Source organism: Stenella coeruleoalba (genome assembly GCF_951394435.1).
Source record: "Stenella coeruleoalba genome assembly, chromosome: X".
NCBI lineage: Eukaryota > Metazoa > Chordata > Mammalia > Artiodactyla > Delphinidae > Stenella > Stenella coeruleoalba.
Window position 1 is genome coordinate 3,135,752 of NC_137152.1, and position 17,274 is coordinate 3,153,025.

General features: G+C 43.0%; 1 long non-coding RNA gene across 2 annotated transcripts in view; it reads right to left on the reverse strand.

Annotated features, from left to right (window-relative positions):
* The window catches only part of LOC307179976, a 590,142-nt gene extending 576,998 nt beyond the window's left edge, over nt 1-13,144 (reverse strand). For both annotated transcript variants that reach the window (XR_013825629.1, XR_013825630.1), the window contains exon 1: nt 12,667-13,144. This is a non-coding gene — a long non-coding RNA (uncharacterized lncRNA). The remainder of the gene's footprint in view (nt 1-12,666) is intronic.
* Nucleotides 13,145-17,274: the final 4,130 nt, after the last annotated feature.

Consider the following 17,274-nt stretch of genomic DNA (forward strand, 5'->3'; position numbering starts at 1 on the left):
ATTGGAAAGAGATTATATACAGTTGCTTTCATGGTATACTTCAGTGTGAAGGGTTATACCCAGAAGATTATTCACCTGGCATCTTAGCGACAAGTCTCCATCAATAAATTAATACTTTCACGCAGTAAATGAACATTTATGGAATGTTTATTCTATTGGAGGCATTGTGTAAATGTGGGAATAAAAAATGACAAATTAAAAAATATGTCTCACCTTACAGTTCAAAACTGAATCAAGGTCACAGACATCCATGTGCAAAAAATAACAAAAAGACTCACTGATAAAGGTCATACTGAAGTATTGATAAGTGAACGATTGTGCCAGTCATGGGAGTAGGAAACGGTTTGCACGGGGTGGTGTGTGTGGCATTTATTCACTGAACACTAAATGGAAGTTTAAACCAAGAATCAGAGAATCAGAAGAAGTGTGCAAAGAGGCATCGCGAATTCAGGGGACGTTGGATTTTCAGTGCGGTCACGTCCTATGTGTATGAAGTGGATTCCAGAACACCAACTGGAAACAAACCTCAGACTTTGTTCTGGAGAGTTTCCTATATCAAAAGTATTAATTTTATGTTTACTATGTAGGAAATCAGCACGGATGTAGGTTTTAAAATAAGAGAATCATGAAATTCATTTTCTAAGTATTAGTCCTCCAGGAACTCACATGGTAGGGACTGTACTCAGTAAAATAATTTTGGAAAATTTGAGCAATGGAAGAAGTAGGTATCGGGGTGACTGAAATCAACATTTTAAGAAAAATTTAGAGTATCAACAGTTTATTTTTCAAATTAAATGCTCAAGTTTGAATTTGTCCATCTGTAAAAATGGTGATGCCATTAAACCAAAGGACAGACTAACATATATGGTGGAGAAAAACAACTGTGACAAAGAATTAATAATAATAAACGTGCCTGTGAGGTATAAGTTTGAGATGTGGTTAACGAATTTATACACAGCTGATCTGTGCATGGCGTGTAAATATATATTTCCATTTCTTTCTATGTCTGTGTGTGTCTATCTCTGTCTGTATGTCTATCATTCATTGATATTCTATTTGAAGCTTCTTACTTAAATAAGTACTACCTGAATTCACAGAAGTTGAACAACTTGCTTCAGGAGAGAGAAGACTTCAGAGTCTGTAGGAGCACCAACATTTATGGCAGAGGGATAGACATGGTCTTTGGAATGGAGACAAAGGACAGAGTGGGACTGTTTAAAGGAATGGACCAGCAATCCTAAATGTGGGGCGTGGCTCTGTCCTCCCTCCCCGGATGGTACGTGGCCATGTCCGGAGATATTTCTGGTTTCACGTGGGAGCTGCTGTAATCTCCTGGGTAGACACCAGGGATACTGCTCCACACCCCACAGTGATCAGGACAGTCTCCCTTCCCCCAACAAAGAATTATCCTGCCAAAATGTCAATGGTGCTGTGGGTGAGGAACCCTGTAATAGAACAAATAAAGCACCAAGTAGTGCGGCTCAATTACATGAGCCTAAGATTAAAAACATGTATAATTTTTAGCAATTAAAATGCATTGTAACTTTTGCAGTTCCTCAAGTGTTGAGGAATGGATGGGGAATCAGAAACGTCTTCTCTGTTTGTTTCTAAGGATTAATGGGATATGCCAAGAACACACAGCAATGGGAACAGGAAGAGAAAAAGATATTTACGGAACAGACTGTGAATGCGTGACCTTTTCAGAGGGGTGCATCTTCTCAAAACCACAGAATGTGTTCAAATGTACACTCTTAGCTCCATCCAAGACATCTAGACGTCTGGATCTGTAAACAATTTTTTCTACTAATTACAAATGCAACCCTGAAAAAGACATTTAATTTTCCAAGCATTCATTTTGTTACACAACGTCAGGATAAGGTCCAAGTTTGGAATGTTGCTACTGACAGTATCTGAGAAAAAGTCCCAGAGCATTGATTTCATATGTTCCTCAGGCATGCGGAAGTTTTTAAAGCTATTTAAAATTATACCATCTCTTTCAAAATTTTTTTGTATCTTTTATTTGACCAACATGATCAAATATGCTCTAACTAAAAAAATTCTTAAATATTAAAAGTTCTGTATTAACATGTTTAAGAAGTATAACCTGATTAATTTAAATCCAAAAGATAAGTATGAGAATAGTTAAAATAACAGCAAAAATTTGAAACTAATTTTTACATAATTTAAAAGCAACGGGGGCATTGGGACAGACCTCTCTCTCTATAGTTTAAAATAACTGGAAATGATTGTCAAATATCAATACTGTAATATTAAGTGATCAAATGTCTACATATTTGATTTTCCTGGAGAAAAATGTACAATGTAGCCTTCTAATCTTGGTCTGATGCGTATTTTTTCATTTTAAATGTGGATATGCAGCAACAGGATCTACTTAGGAATCATTACAGAGAATATATTTCCAACATTTTGCAATACCTTCATTTACACCTCTTTTATAACCTCTTATACTAGGAAATAACTGTGGTTATGTTATGCATAACTGTGTTACGCGTTAACTTTTATTTTAATATGATTCATTTAAGTTTATAGAATTACTTTTTAATAATGGCTGTACTTGACAATTCGGTCACAAAATTCCTGAGAATGTAACACAATCATGTGTTCTTGTATGAGAGGGCTGCAGTCCACCACCAATCATATATCTACAAATTCTGCAATAAGCAACTTTGCTATTGTGCACAGACTGTTCAGTCTCAAGGCCTGGAAATCTTTACCATCTTCAGAAGAAGGGTTGTGGAAGAAGCTTGCCTACTTCAGTAGCTCTCATAACTCATTATTGACCAGGGGGTTTTTGCACAAACTAACGCCTGTGGCCAGCGATTTGTTATGTAAATAAATACTGAAACGTCTCCGGTCCATCACATTCGGGGTAACAAAAGGCATATTAATACATCTCTGGTCAAAAGTGCGTTAACTGGTTCTAACAACACACTATGAGAAATATCGGTGAGACAGAGATCATCGTTGAAGGAAAGACTGACCACAGCGTGTGAAAAAGAAAGCATGTCAATTTGAAAATGAAAAAAGTTACCTGTATTGAGGTTGGAATTTTGTTTTCTATCACTGTCTCGGGTAGAAATTATTTCCAACTGATTATTGTATCAAAGAACATGCTGGTAATCTGTGCTGAAAGCATCGATGAAAACAAGACCACACACCTGACTGAAGTAGTCGGTACATATTGCAGCTTATTCTATGCAAACTAAATATTCATATTATCTGTATTTTTATATTAAGGACAGAAGTGCATGTATACCTTATTTTGTATTAAGTACGCTGGAGCAGAAAGGTGCACATGGGAATTCAGACTTCATGCTGGCTGAGTCAGGGATGCTGAGAGGTTGTCTACGAAAAAAATGAAATGCATCCACCAGGGATTCTATCAAGTGGCTTCTTAAAGTATGATACACGCTTACTCTGGAGATCCGATAAAATATTCCAGGATGGTCCATGAGTTTCTGGCCAAATATCACACACTGGAGTAGCCAGGGCCTGACACCTAAGCGAGCCGAGATTTAAACTCCGCGTTCAGCAGAGTCACCAGTTTCCAGGCATCACTGCCTTCCTCTCAACCACAAATGCTTTATTTTTACAATCGTTAAAATAATGGTTGGGACTTGAACCCAATATTCTGCAAATAACCACTGCAACATACTGAATCCTTCAGATGCAATGTTCTCAGTCAACTCAATCATTCCGCCCTCTGGCCAACCACACGGGGCCACTGATAGATCCCGTTCAGCCTTTCCGATATTATATCCTCACTGGAGGCGCGTGGGGGTTGCAGCTTGTCTTGGACAATGACGAAGCGTGCGTTTTCTCCCCGATTAGCATGTGTGATGGGGTTAGTATGCTTTGCTGAAAAGTCCAAAGCATTTTTTTTCTCATTCACTTGATTAGGGTTCAGGAAAGCCAGGAAACAAATTCTAGAATGTAGACAAAACTCAAAAGGAACAGAGTTTGGAGGAATTCTGAGCTCTCAGGCCCTGCCATTATGTCCTCTGATGTACCTTTAGAGACTGTATCCAATGTGGGGCTTCTTTAGCTCACAGGTGAGTGGTCTGTAATTTTCTCAGTAGTTGTAAGAACAGGAAAGTGATAAAGTGTTCAATATTTGGACACTACCACATGGTACCATCTGAAGACCTGATGCACCTCCCTTGAAAAATGACCTGGTGAGGAGCATGGCGGGGCTGGGGGATGCGGTGGTGGTGATGGTGAGATTTATTCGACAGTATTAGACAGTTATGACCCAGGTCATACTTTATAAACTATGGAGGGTTCTAACGGACATCTCTTCTGCCTTATTTGCTATGGAATCCCGCCAAAGGAAGTAGTCTCAGTGAAGAAGAATTCAACAAGTTTGAGGAACTGACCAAAGACAAACGTGTCCCAACGGAAAACACAGAATATGTCATTGCAACAGGTAAAGTCCCAGAGGCCAACGTGTGTCCGAGATGAAAACACACCACTGGGATACTCGATTCAAATTTCCTATTCTCACAGTCGTCTTTTATAAAGTCTGTTATGAAATGATCCTTTGAAATAGAGGAACTTCAATGATCATTTCCCCCCCATTCATGCTCTTTCCCAGACAACTGTCCTAACTAAGAACTGAGAACATCAGTTGGGTGGGTAGAAACATGATACATACACCTCCTGAGTTTTTTAGTGGGTTAAGGCTTTTTTCCTGGGGCTTACTGCTTTAAGAATGGGATACATACACAATGGAATACTACTCAGCCATAAAAAGAATGAAATCATGCCATTTGCAGCAACGGGGATGGACGCAGACATTACCATACTAAGTGAAGTAAGTCATATAGAGAAAGGCAAATATCATATGATATCACTTCTATGTGGAATCTAAAAAAAGAGCTCAAGTGAACTTATCTAGAAAACAGAAACAGACTCACAGACACCGAAAACAAACTTATGGTTACCAAAGGGAAAAGGTGGCGGGAGGGATAAATTAGGAGTTTGGGATTAACCGATACACACTACTATATATAAAATACATAAACAACAAGGACCTACTGTAGAGCACAGAGAACTCTACTCCATATCTTGTAATAACTTATAATGGACAAGAATCTAAAAAAGTATATATTTGTATTCATATATGTATCACTGAATCACTTTGCTGTACATCTGAAACCAACACAACATTGTAAATCAACTGTATTTCCATAAAAATTAATTTTAAAAAAAAGAATGGCATAACAAAACAGTCCAACTTGCAAGGTGGCAAAGGCCAGGACTTCGATAAGTGTTTGGATTTAAATATTCAAAAGAATCACACTGATCTAGACTCTACAGTGGGATGCTTTGAGGACAAAGGGGGGAAATTCTGCGAGGCACTAAACTGTGAGATACAATTAACCTAGTGAATCCCAGTGTGAACGAATCATCTTGCAGCCACAACACGTTTTATAATTATAAATAAGATTTAGAGAAGCTGTAAGCATCTCAGACTTACACCGTATGTAATTTTCTCTGTCTTGGAGCCGTGAACACGTAACTTAGAAGCTCTCAGCATAAGACCCGATACAGGATCACTCACAACTAATTGCAGCTGGTGGAAGCGTTCTCTCCAACCCCACACAGGCACATGCATAGACGGAGCTCTGTGGAATGAGTCCTGTTGGAGAATTTTTCCACTGTTTCCCCCAGCAATCGCTTGTATTTTTTTCTTTCATACTCTAGCCAATATCATATTAAACATAATCAGCTCAACCACATTTTTAATTTTTTTCATGTTTGTAGAAGACAACGACCTAAGGCTATAAGCAGCATTAGCATCGCTAATGCATCAGAATTACCCATATGAAGATAAGAACAGCCTTTCCCTTCACATCATGATTTCTCCTTTCCCAGGAAGTCATGATCCTGGACTCACGGCTTTCCTTCTGTGAATCGCCTATGCCCTTGTTGATGTTACTGGATTCCTAAACGGTTAAATACATCGATCAATATACCTATGAAGAAAGGGAGCGTACTTGCAATGCACAGAAAACTTGCACACAGCTCGGCAGAAAACCGAGTAAGCAAAGAACCAGGAGATAATTCTGTTTAGGATGTGTAGCGTAAATCCTGGAAGTGTCTTGGTGAGAAGAGAAAATACATCACAGATGCTGCTTTTATAATGGGATATAAATCTCCCACCAGATGAAGCTTGAGAGGCGGGACTGCTTAGTCAGACTACTTCAAGAAAGAGCCTGTGCTTTCCTCACTAGAACCAGAAAACACCTCAGTGATTACGGGGTTGAGCTGCATTCGTGTGCTATGGGGGTGTGCGTGTCCCTAAGGATTCGGCAGGACGCAGTATAATATGACCGACACTGTAATTGAGAGGAAGCACCAGCTGATACCCTCTCACCGCACCTCACGTGCTGGTAGCTCTTTCCCGAAATGAGATAACTTCATTTTTCCTTAGAGTGTGATGATTAGTCATCAAAGACGAGAAAGCAGCTAAAATCTGATGAGGTTAAGCCATAGGGAGAGCGTCTAGTTAAGATGCAAAGCAAAGCCCTTGCACATGTGATGCACAAAGCCCGATTATGATTAGATTATGATTAGTCCAATGCTCTACAGAACCCCTTATGATCAGGGGACCATAGTACCAGGATACCTACATACAGTCAGGGTCGCTTCTTAGGTAGATAGAATTCCCAGTGACCTACTAGCAATGAACAAAATGCTTAGCATGTAGGAGATCATCATTTTCTTAACCGAAATCCACCAATGGATTTCCACCAATCCACCCGTGGGCTACACGAGCAGCTTCAGGTGACAAAAGCCCGAAGGCTGGTACAGGACTTCTGGAAGACTGAATGAGGAGCTCATAGAATTCTCTCCTCCAACGAGATAACTGTGAAACTCACAAAACTATGAACGTATCACAGACAACTATGTTAGGGTTCTGGAAATTAGTTAAGGGTGTACAGCAAATACGAAAAATATTTACTCAAGAAAAGGTACTGAATGTTGGTTAAAAAGAACAGGGTCTGTGGTGTCTGACTCAGGGCTGCTACTGTCCCGCCTTCTCTCCAAAGACCAGCAGCCTTGCTGCTGATGGAGTGCGCTGACTGATTTGCAGCTGTGCATAAAAATCCTGTATCAGGGGTGTTTTCAAAATCAACAGCAATTGATTGGTGGGAAATGATGGGAAAAAGAGCCTCATGGCTACCCCAAATGATCAGAGTGCTGGACCGGGCAAGAGACTAGGTGAAAAACGTTAAGGGAAATGGGAAAGATGAGACAGTCCTGGACAACTCTGGAAACCTCTGGCATGTTCCCGGGGATTTGGAAGGCTGTATGCACATGCAGGGCTGCAGCAGCGCCAGGAAAGACACAATAGGGCGTTGGTTACCTACTTGCCCAGCGCTCCCTGTACACCGCGTGCACTTTGAATGCATGTTGCAACCCACACGCGGGTCTCCTAGGGCAAGATGTTTGTGCCTTGTTGACTCAAGCTGTTTAAAGAAAACGGAACAATCAGTGGTTGACGACTAACCTAGGCTGACTCAGGGCTAACCCCTAAGAAGCCAGCCTTAAAAATAAAAACAAGAATTTAAAAGAAAGGGGTGGGGGTGGGGGAACTCCCTGGTGGTCCAATGGTTAGGACTCAGCGCCTTCAATGCTTTGGCCCGGGTTCAAGCCCTGGTCGGGGAACGAAGATCCCGCAAGCCATCTGGCAGAGCCAAAAAGAGAAAACAAAAAAGAAAAGAAAAGGAAAGAAAACAAACTGAGCAGAGACATCAGTGGCTTCACACTGCAGGGAACAGAGACTCTATAAAACTATTACAGGCAGGTCACTAAACAAAAAACAAAGTTTCCTGAGCCCCTCATTCAAAAAAATAACAACAGTAAAACAAAAAAATGGAAGCAATGGAAATCCCAGAGAAAGTCAGAATTCAAATTTGTTACTCTATAATGATCTAAAATGTCCAATTTTTCAACGAAAAATCTATTAGATATAAAAACAAAGAGGCAAGGATAGCCCATAAATAGAAAATAATCTAATGGAAAGGCCCAGATATTGTCCTAGGAGAAAAATACTTAAAATCAGCTATTACTAATATTTTCAAATAAGAAAAAAAAAGATTTTTAAAATAATGAGTATAATGACAGTAACACACCTCCGAACAGGCTTCTGATAAAGAGATCAAACTTCCTTTTAAAAAAGAAAGAAACTGAAAATCTGGAGTTGAAAGTTATAAAATAAATGAAAATTTTACTAGCATGACTAAGCGGCAGATTTGACCTGAAAGAAGAATGAAATCAGTGAATCAGAAGCTAGGTCAGTAGTTATGATCATGCTGAGGAAGAATAAGAATAAAAAATGAGGAAAAATGAACAGAGCCTCACAGACTTATGGAATTCCATTAAGAATATCAGCATATATCTAATGGAGTCGCAGAAAGGAAAGAGAGAGAAAAAACACAAATTTAATTAGAAAATGTATTGGGTGAACACTTCCCAAATTCAATGAGAAAACAAACAACAAAAAACTAATCTCTACTCCCAAATGCTCAAGAAACTCCAAGTAGAACAAATATAAGGACATTCACATCTAGATACATCATAGGAAATTTTCCAAAAGCCAAAGATAAAGGGAACATCTTGAAATTGGCAAGAGAAAAATGACCCACCAAGTAAAGGAACCTCAAAATGACAAACAGCTTAGTGTTTATCAGATGTGATGGGGTCTAGAGAACAGTGGGATGGCATATTCAAAGTGCTAAAAGAGAGAAAAAAAGGCTACCCAGCAAAAACCCTGTATCCAACAGAACTATTCTTCAAACAAGGAGGCCAAATGAATGCCTTCAGAGATGAAGGCGTAGAGAATTGATGACTAGCATACTTACCTCAGAAGATAGACTAAAAGAAGTCTGCAGCTGAGCATGAACAAATAAAGACATACAGACTAGTCATAAAGGTTTCTATATAGGTAAGTATAAGAGAGAGTGTAAGTATGTATTATACAGACCTGTATCCAGGAGGAAATTAGTGTTATGTGTTGGAATATGTCCCCTCCCAAATTTCCTATGTTGAAGCCCTAATGCCCAATACACCAGAATGTGACCATATTTGGAGATGCAGTCTTTAAAGAGGTCATTAGGTATAATGAGGCCATTGGATGGGTCCTACTCCAATCTGAGTGGTGTCCTTATAAGAGGAGGAAATTTAGATACACAAAGAGACACCAGGGATTCATGAGGACAGAGGAGAGGCCATGTAAGGACAGAGAGAGAAGGTCAAGCCAAAGAGAGACGCCTCGGAGGAAACCAGCCCTGCCAACACCTGGATCTTGGACTTAGAGCTTCCAGGACAGTGAGAAAATACTTTGTCATTTAAGTTGCCCAGTCGGTGGTAATTGTTATGGCAGCCCTAGCAAACTCATTCAATTTCCTATAATCATCTCAATACATAAAGAAAAAGTAACTGGCAAAATTTAATATATTAATCATAAAAATTATTGGGAGGGCTTCCCTGGTGGCGCAGTGGTTGAGAGTCCGCCTGCCGATGCAGGGGACACGGGTTCGTGCCCCAGTCCGGGAAGATCCCACATGCCGCGGAGCGTCTGGGCCCGTGAGCCATGGACACTGAGCCTGCGCGTCTGGAGCCTGTGCTCCCCAACGGGAGAAGCCACAACAGTGAGAGACCCACGTACCACAAAAAAAAAAAAAAATTCTCATAACTATAGATGCAAATACCCTCAGCATAATAATTACAAAAATTATATATCTGTGTGTATATATGTGTATTGATAGATAAATTTATACATCATGACCAAAGGGGATGTATTTCAGGTATGCGAGGGTGATTAACATCCAAAATTCAATCAAAATAACCCATCAGATCAGCAGGCAGAAGAAAGTCATATAATCATATCACTGATGCAGAAAAAAAGGACTTAAAAAAAGTAAAAATTCATGAAAAAAACCCAGTAGACTATTAACAGAGGGGGAATTTTCAACTTGATAGTAACCATCTTTAAAATGTCTACATCTAACATCATATTCAATATTGAGAAAGTGCATGATTTTAGCCTAAGATCAGGAACAGGGCAAGGGTGTCCTATTCAACATCGTGCCAGAAACCTACCTAGAACAATATAATAAATCAAGGAAATAAAATGTTTACAATTTGAAAAGAAAGAAAGAAAGCTGTCCCTGTGTGCAGATGACATCACTGTTTAACTAGAAAATCCCAAAGACTTGACAAAATATTTGTAGAGCTAATAAAGGACTGCAGTCAGGTTGCAGGATATAAAATCCACATAAACAGCTCCCACGTGGGGGTGGGGTCAGCTAACTGAAGTCTGGAGAGGGAAATGTGAACCCAGCAGAAGAAGCTACCATTCACGAATGCATCCAGCTCATTACAAACGCTGTCATCTTACAGCAAGAATTAAGACCGTGTCTGCAACGTGAACATGTGGCTCTGCCCATGAACCAGAACCAGACCATGCGCTGTCTGGTGAGGCCCCCTTTCTGGATCACAGACCTCTCCGCCTGTGTCCTCACACGGGGGAGGGGCTGGGGGCTCTCCGGGGGCTCATTTTAAGGGCACTAATCCCACTTATGGGGGGCACCCTCATGACTTCATCACCTCCCAAAGGCCCCCAACAGCATCACACTGGACTTGAGGATCCAACATGAGTTTTGGGGGGACGCAGACATTCAGACCATAGCAGAATGACCCCAGGAACCCAGCTCCAGGTTTTGTGCTGATGACAGGCCCGGGGCTCAGACCTCACTCAAGGGAGGAAGCGGGGTGAAGACTCTGATCAGTTATCGAGGGTGGTCTGATGTTGAGCCTGGGGAGCTGTCGTTCAACTGACTCAGCAGGAATCTTGCTAAAATCGGAAAATGAAAAGACAGACGCTGCAGCCCAGAGTCAGCGCCTGGAGCCCGACTAGAGTTTGGTCCGGGAGAGACTGTGACCCTCCTCTGCTCCAGCCCACTTGTCACACTGGTACAGGCTGTCCTTTCTCCACAGTGCTGGGCGGGTTGGGGGGGGCCCTCAGTGATCCTGGACACCCATTCCTGCCCCCAGAACTCCACAGGATCCCGTCGGGGGCGTGAGACAAGCAGACTTCGCAGAGATCTTGGGTTCACGTCTGTCACAATCACTCCATCACAATAACGCGAGTCACACGAATTGTTTGCCGTCCTCGTGCATACAGAGGTTGCCGACACTATGCTTCAGTCTGTTATGGGTATAGACTGATGTCCAAACAATGTACACACCTTAATACTTTATCGCTAAAACTTGCGAACCAGCACCTGAACTTTCTGCAACTCAGAGTAGTGAGACCACTCATCACAGATCAAATAATGAAAGTCTGAAATATGCCAAGAATGACTACCAGGTGAGAAAGTAAGGCAATGCCGTGGGAAAATGGGCACCAGAATTGCTCGACGCGTCGATCTGTGAAAAATGCAGTATCTGCAAAGCACAATACCGAGGTCATCCTCAACAAGCACTGACCAGGGGGTGCGCGCCCACCTGCCCAGCAGTGAGCACCAGGTCAGGTCAGGTCCAGCCGTCCTGACCCTAGAGCCTGGGGGCACCCTCCTCCTCAGCTGTCCCGGGACACTGCAGAGAACCCTATGCTCTGGGAGGATGGGGTCTACTTCTCTTCCTGGAAAAAAAAAATTCTTTCCCCAAAGGGGGCTTTCCTGGGGTGAGACCTCCCTGCCCCCGCCTTTCCACCTCTGGCTCGGGGGTCAGGAAACAAGGCACCGGGATCCGCCAGGAGGTGACAATGCAGGGCCCTGGACAGAGTCTGAGTGTCAGATGTGTCACCTGCATTTTCATTAGGATTAAGAAAAACAGGCTCCTTTGCGTTCCCTGCTGGATCCTAACTTCACACCTCACTGGCACTGGTTTATTCTGATGTGATAACATCAGAGGCTGTACATCAAGTATTTCAGCCCATTTTTCTTCCCGTTTACAAAATAAATCTAGTTGCAAAGTTGTACTATAACTGAAGGGTCTATATTCAGGCATTTTTGCTCTGGAGCCTAAAGGGTAGTGTGGCCATGCAGTGTTAAGAAAAAGGAAGGAAGGGAGGGAGGAAGGGAGGGAGGGAGGAAGGGAGGGAGGAAGGGAGGGAGGAAGGGAGGGAGGGAGGGAGGGAGGGAGGGAGGGAGGGAGGAAGGGAGGAAGGAAGGAAGGAAGGGAGGGAGGGAGGGAGGGAGGGAGGGAGGGAGGAGGGAGAAAAAACAATCCTTTCCTTTCCTATAGATTCATGACTCAAAGTCACCCAGTTTTGGAAGGTGCAGCCTAAAGGGAATCACAAGAGGAAGGTGATTTCGCATCTCCCATTCTAAAGGGGCTTTGCTTCCAAGTGGTCACAGCAATGAAATCTAAGGGTCCTCGCTGCGGTCACCAAAAACCTCAGTCCTCAGTAGCCTGTTCTTAACAACACAACCAGATATAAGGATCAGGGACAAATGAGACCAAAACAAGACCAAAAGCAGAGCCTGGCCTCTCCCCCAGCAACGAGGACCTCAGCAGCTGAAACCTTTTCTCTCATCTCCAAAACCCCGCCCGCTGGGCCGCCAGCCACGACCTGCATAGAACTGCAAAACAATCTAGAGCCAGGTGCGTTGGTGTAACAAGAATACTCACCCGAAGGCGTCTTCCTACACAAACCCGAAAGCCGCTTCTTCCTGGGAGACCAAGGCAAGCTCTGGCGCTCGGTGGCCCGTGGAGGGATCCGGGGCCGGTGCTGGAACCAAGGGACCCACGGCCACCGCTGCTCACGCAGCAGCTCTCAGTGCCCCCCGGGGGCCACGACCCTCGGGCAAAGGTCCCTCTGGATTCCCTCCCGCTGGCTTCCCAATGGGTCACCAAACCAAGTTTGTTTGGCCCGACGCACAGCAAGCAGAGATGCTGCCCGTGTAAGCGAGGAGAGGGTCCCTTCGGGAGGCACCAGGCGAGGAGCGGGGAGGACAGGCATGCAGTGCGCCTGCGGGAAGGCTGGCCCGGAGGTTGATGGGTCAGGACGACGCCGCGGCGTGGCGTGAGCGCGGGCGGCGCACGCAGGGCGGGCACACGTGACGGGGGTCAGGCGCGGGAAGGCCCTCCTGCGCAGGCGGGACGAGGCTCCAGGCCCGGCACGTTCACGAGGCTCCGGCGGACATGCGCGCAGGCCCAGGGGCGGGGCCCTCGGTCCCATCCAGTCTCGCCCAGTTAGACGCGGCTGAGACTAAAGAGTTCCCGGAAAGGAACTCCTGCAAACTGCGCCCTGTTGAGGTTCCGTGACTTTGATTAAAGAAGAAGGTTTTTAAAGCCATAATAAATAAATACATAAAATAAAGACTTATTAGTCCGCAGTGTGGATGGACGGCATTTTGTTTATCCGTTCATCCTTTGATGGGCTTTGGGGTTGTTTTAACCTTTTAGATACTGTAACCGGTGCCGCTGTGAAGGGTCGTGTGCAAGTACCTGTCTCAACACCTGTTTCAATTCCCTTGGATGTGTGCACAGGACTGGGCTTGGCTGCCATGGGTCTGGAAGGGGGAAATTTCGAGAATGCTTAATGTGACTTTTCTGGGGGAGAATGACGAAATGCCTTGGAACTTGAGGGAGGTGATAGGTGTAGAACATTGTGAATGTACAAAAAGGCACTGAATTTTACACATTAAAGTGATTAAAATTATGAAAAATAAATCCTTAAACAAGGTGTTATGTCTGGTTGCTGCTCCTAAATTAGACAAAACTTTTTTTTTTTTTTTTTTTGCGGTACACGGGCCTCTCTCTGTTGTGGCCTCTCCCGTTGCGGAGCACAGGCTCCGGACGCGCAGGCTCAGCGGCCATGGCTCACGGGCCCAGCCGCTCCGCGGTACGTGGGATCTCCCCGGACCGGGGCACGAACCTGTGTCCCCTACATCGGCAGGCGGACTCTCAACCACTGCGCCACCAGGGAAGCCCAAAACTCTTCATTTTAATAGGGGTTTAAGGTCTAGTATAATATCTAGGCCAAAGATGATCAACAAATCCTGCGGGAAATATTGGGTGTATTTTCTATGCTCCAAACCATGGCATTGGTTTATGCTATTTATAGATGCTGTGTAACAGGGTAGGTATTTTATTTCGTGTACCAAGTTCACTGAGACTGGCTCTGAGAAGAGTTTGCCAATAGAGGCACTTGGAAAGACAGCTCATGTGTCCCTTCCTCGGTGTTTCTCCTGATAGAGCCTACAGAGTTCTGAAAAGGGAGGCTGCTCAGCTGTCAGGCCCTGCGGGTGCGGATGTAAACCAGTTCAGCCACTTTGGCAAATTCCTTCCTTCTTCTGTTAAATATCTAAGCGCCTCTCTTAACTCAGCAGTTGCCCTCCTAGGTATTTACCCAAGATGATTCAAGCCACTGTCCACAAACACACTTGTTCTTGAATGCCAGCTGCGGCCTCATCCGCCACAGCCCCAAACTGGAAATATCCCCATACAGAGGATGGATCAGAAAGTGATGGTCTATTTGCACAATGGCGTTCTACTAAGCAATGAAATAGAGCAACCTACCCACAACTTCCTAAGACCCCTCGGAAAGAGAGTCTGTGCAGCAAAAGATGCCATGCGCTGCTATTAGAATACATGGAGCTGAGTCTCCCTTTTTAAATCCAAAATGTCCATTCCTGCCTTCTAATTTATCAGAGTGTTGAGTTCATTTATTTATTTATTTATTTATTTATTTTGCGGTACACAGGCCTCTCACTGCTGTGGCCTCTCCCTTTGCTGATAACAGGCTCCAGACGCGCAGGCTCAGCGGCCATGGCTCACGGGCCCAGCCGCTCCGCGGCATGTGGGATCTTCCCGCACCGGGACACGAACCCGCGTGCCCTGCATCAGCAGGCAGACGCTCAACCACTGCGCCACCAGGGAAGCCCAAGTTCGTTTATTTTTAATGAAGTTAATTGCATGGGTGGGTTTGAGTCTGGCGTTTTTCAGGTTTCTATTGGCCTGTTGATTCAGTTCTTCTGTCCCTTGGACTTCATTACCCTGTAGACACCAACCTCACCTGTATCAGGTTAGTCAAGTAATGTTTAAGGTTTTATTTTAATTTGTCTACTGTTGTTTATCTGTAGCTTTTAAAATGATGTTTGTGGTTGCAAATACATGTGTAATTTACCCAGTGTGTTCCCTTATTTCAAGAGACAATACCTGGCCAGACTTGGTGTGCTTTTGTTCATTCCTCAGTCACTTCAAAGAGTTGACTGTGTTTTGTTTACAGCTCTTATAGGTTGAATGAAACGTCTGATACAAGCTAAACTATCATCGCCACTTGAAAGATTGATTCCCCTTTAAAAAGCATTCAACGAGAGTCACTGAGAGGGAAAATGAAGACATGGTCATTTCTATGAACTGAGAAATCAATGATAAAATTCAACAGACATTTATGATTTTTTTAAAACATGACTTTTAGCCAAGTAGTGATGGAAGAAACGTTCATTAATCTAATAAAGACTGTTGGCAAAAAATGTATTTTTTTAAATCACTGAAAAAGGATGGGGCCATATGCTATACATATGTATTGGAAAGGAAGATAAACACCCACATTTCTGCCTGAGGACAGACTACCCATCCTTTCATGTTTAATCCAAATACTTTCTTCTTCTTTATTTTTTGGTTCTTCGTGATGTGTTCATCCTTTGTATTCTTTATCTCCCTTAAAATATTTTATAATATAATTTTCTAGTTTCTTTTGTAAATAGGCTACACGCCCCTTGAGGTGAGTATGGTACTGCAGAATTCTTTGCTTAATAAAGTATTTCTCAGATAGAACAAATATTTCAAAACACATTATTTTGCGCAAGAAAAACAAGAACATTTTCAGTCATTAATTGGGGCAGAATAGAATTTGTCTTCTGTGTCACCTGTCATCACCATTGCTGCTGTCTCCTCATTAATCATATGGGGCTCCACCCCTGAATTCCCTTTTCTGAACCTATACCTATTGCCTGAACATCATTCTTTCAATTGCTCTGCTCTTAAAGTGGAAATCCGTAAAAACATTTTGAAATTTAGCATTCTGAACTATTTCATTGTTTGCTCCACATCAAATGCAAACTACTTAAAAAAAAAAATCCGGAGTTTCATTTAGGTGTCTATGTGCTATCTTATTCCCCAAATATATTTTGCCAGTAAAGTCTATGGGAACATGTGTCTCTTGTACTCTCCACAACTCTGAGCTCTCAGTGAATTTGTTTGCACCCAACGAAAATGACATCAAGAGCCGATGAAGGATAGGAGGCAATAGGTCACAGGAGAAATGCAGCCAAAAACAACAACACTTACTAAAGACAATGAAGCTCTGCTGATTTAAGTAGATATTATTGTGTGCACAAACGCTGATTCATGTGTTAATTACACAACCCCTTTTCCCTTGGGGTATAAGGGTGATGGGAAGAGACACTATTCAAAGTATTTGCAATATAAATGGACTTCTTATTGAATGAAAGCAAGGTTTCTACAGTTGTATTAAATATAATGATGACAGGGACTTCCCTGGTGGCGCAGTGGTTAAGAATCCGCCTGCCAATGCAGGGGACATGGGTTTGAGCCCTGGTCCAGGAAGATCCCACATGCTGCGGAGCAACTAAGCCCATGCGCCACAACTAATGAGCCTGCGCTCTAGAGCCTGCGAGCCACAGCTACTAAAGCCCACGTGCCACAACTGCTGAAGCCTGTGGGCCTAGAGCCCGTGCTCCACCACAAGAGAAGCCACCGCAGTGAGAAGCCCGTGCACCGTAATGAAGAGTAGCCCCCGCTCGCTGCAGCTAGAGAAAGTCGGTGTGCAGAAACCAAGACCCGAGCCAGCCAAAAAGAAACTAATTAATTAATTAATTTAAAAAATATATAGAATGATAGATACAGTGGTTATAAGAAGTTTGACCAGTGAGACAGACCATCAAAATAGTTTTAAGAATTTTAAGTGAAACGGTTGCAGTTCGAATAATGGAAGCAACCTTAGGCACCAGGGAGGAAATATGAACCATTAAAAAAAAGTTGTCTTTAAAATCATTTTCAAGGATCTTTCTCGAGTTGACAATATATCAAATCCTGGAGAAGAGGTATCTACTGCAACTGGATTGAGCTTATATCAATGTGGATCAATGAACTCTCCCAGGTTACAGGGAGTTAAGAAGCTGTCAGGAAGGATTAGTCAAAGACTAAATGGTACTTCCTGTTTTAATAAGAAACAAGTGAATTAATATCTCCTTGCATAGTTACCGTGTA